At 49.1% G+C, this 2,549-nt stretch overlaps 1 long non-coding RNA gene across 1 annotated transcript; it reads right to left on the bottom strand.

Annotated features, from left to right (window-relative positions):
- Positions 1 to 1,376: 1,376 nt before the first annotated feature.
- Positions 1,377 to 1,765, bottom strand: LOC309963097. The gene is made up of 2 exons (XR_014326279.1): positions 1,552 to 1,765; positions 1,377 to 1,476 (listed from the first exon to the last, which is right to left on the bottom strand). It is a non-coding gene; the product is annotated as an uncharacterized lncRNA (long non-coding RNA).
- Between the last annotated feature and the right edge of the window lie 784 nt (positions 1,766 to 2,549).

Raw genomic sequence — 2,549 nt, 5'->3', positions numbered from 1 at the left:
ACCCAGCAAACCCACTACTGGGCATATACCCAGAGAAAACCATAATTCAAAAAGAACATGCACCCCAGTGTTCATTGTAGCACTATTTACAATAGTCAGGACATGGAAGCAACCTAAATGCCCATTGACGGACGAATGGATAAAGATGTGGCACATAGGGCTTCCAGGAAGATGGCGCAAGAGTAAGACGCGGAGACCACCTTCCTCCCCACAGATACACCAGAAATACATCTACACGTGGAACAACTCCTACAGAACACCTACTGAAGGCTGGCAGAAGACCTCAGGCCTCTCAAAAGGCAAGAAACGCCCCACATACCTGGGTAGGGCAAAAGAAAAAAATAAACAGAGACAAAAGGATAGGGACGGGACCTGCACCAGGGGAGGGAGTCGTGAAGGAGGAAAAGTTTCCACACAGTAGGAGCCCTTCGCGGGCGGAGACTGCGGGTGGCAGAGGGGGGAAGCTTCGGAGACGCGGAGGAGAGCACAGCCACAGGGGTGCGGAGGGCAAAGCGGAGAGATTCCCGCACAGAGGATCGGCGCCAACTGGCACTCACCAGCCCGTGAGGCTCCTCTGCTCACACGCCGGGGCGGGCGGGGCTGGGCGCTGAGGCTCGGGCGTCGGTTGGAGCGCAGGGAGAGGACTGGGGCTGGCGGCGTGAACACAGCCTGCAGGGGGTTAGTGCGCCACGGCTAGCCGGGAGGGAGTCCAGGAGGGAGTCCGGGAAAAGGTCTGGACCTGCCGAAGAGGCAAGAGACTTTTTCTTCCCTCTGTTTCCTGGTGCACGAGGAGAGGGGATTAAGCGCGCTGCTTAAAGGAGCTCCAGAGACGGGCGCGAGCCGCGGCTAAAAGCGCGGACCCCAGAGACGGGCATGAGACGCTAAGGCCGCTGAACGCACGGCGCGCCTCAGGCTGGTGCAGCGTCATGCCGGTGGACGCTGCAGGCCCGCCCCGCACTCCGTGCCCCTCCCTCCCCCCCGGCCTGAGTGAACCAGAGTCCCTGAAGCAGCTGCGCCTTTAACCCTATCCTGTCTGAGCGAAGAACAGACGCCCTCCAGCGACCTACACGCAGAGGCGGGGCCAAATCCAAAGCGGAGCCCCGGGAACTGTGAGAACAAAGAAGAGAAAGGGAAATCTCCCCCAGCAGCCTCAGGAGCAGCGGATTAAAGCTCCACAATCAACTTGATGTACCTGCATCTGGGAATACCTGAATAGACAACGAGTCATCCCAAATTGAGGAGGTGGACTTTGAGAGCAAGATTTATGATTTTTTCCCCTTTCCTCTTTTTGTGAATGTGTATGTGTATGCTTCTGTGTGAGATCTTGTCTGTATAGCTTTGCTTCCACCATTTGTCCTAGGGTTCTATCCGTCCGGTTTTTGGGTTTTTAAAAATTTTTTTTCTTAATAATTATTTTTTATTTTCATAACTTTATTTTATTTTATCTTACTTTATTTTACTTTACCTTCTTTCTTTCTTTTTTCCTTCCTTCCCTCCCTCCCTCCTTTCTTTCTTTTCTTTCTTTCTTTCTTTCTTTCCTTCTACTTCTACTAATTCTTTCTTTCTACTTTTTCTCCCTCTTATTCTGAGCCGTGTGGATGAAAGGCTCTTGGTGCTACAGCCAGCAGTCAGTGCTGTACCTCTGAGGTGGGAGAACCAACTTCAGGACACTGGTCCACAAGAGACCTCCCAGCTCCACATAGTATCAAATGGTGAAAATCTCCCAGAGATCTCCATCTCAACACCAGCACCCAGCTTCACTCAACGACCAGCAAGCTACAGTGCTGGACATCCTATGCCAAACAACTAGCAAGACAGGAACACAACCCCACCTATTAGCAGAGAGGCTGCCTAAAATCATAATAAGTCCACAGACACCCCAAAACACACCAACAGACGTAGATTTGCCCACCAGAAAGACAAGATCCAGCCTCATCCACCAGAACACAGGCACTAGTCCCCTCCACCAGGAAGGCTAGACAACCCACTGAACCAACCTTAGCCACTGGGGACAGACACCAAAAACAATGGGAACTACGAACCTGCAGCCTGCAAAGAGGAGACCCCAAGCACAGTAAGATAAGCAAAATGAGAAGACAGAAAAACACACAGCAGTTGAAAGAGCAAGATAAAAACCCACCAGACCTAACAAATGAAGAGGAAATGGGCAGTCTACCTGAAAAAGAATTCAGAATAATGATAGTAAACATGATCCAAAATCTTGGAAATAGAATAGACAAAATGCAAGAAACATTTAACAAGGACCTAGAAGAACTAAAGATGAAACAAGCAATGATGAACAACACAATAAATGAAATTAAAAATACTCTAGAAGGGATCAATAGCAGAATAACTGAGGCAGAAGAACAGATAAGTGACCTGGAAGATAAAATAGTGGAAATAACTACTGCAGGGCAGAATAAAGAAAAAAGAATGAAAAGAACTAAGGACAATCTCAGAGACCTCTGGGACATTAAAAGCAGCAACATTCAAATTATAGGGGTTCCAGAAGAGGAAGAGAAAAAGAAAGGGACTGAGAAAATATTTGA

Source organism: Leucopleurus acutus (assembly GCF_964270905.1).
Source record: "Leucopleurus acutus genome assembly, chromosome: 6".
NCBI classification, from domain to species: Eukaryota; Metazoa; Chordata; class Mammalia; order Artiodactyla; family Delphinidae; genus Leucopleurus; species Leucopleurus acutus.
This window is presented reverse-complemented; position numbering and strand designations above follow the sequence as displayed.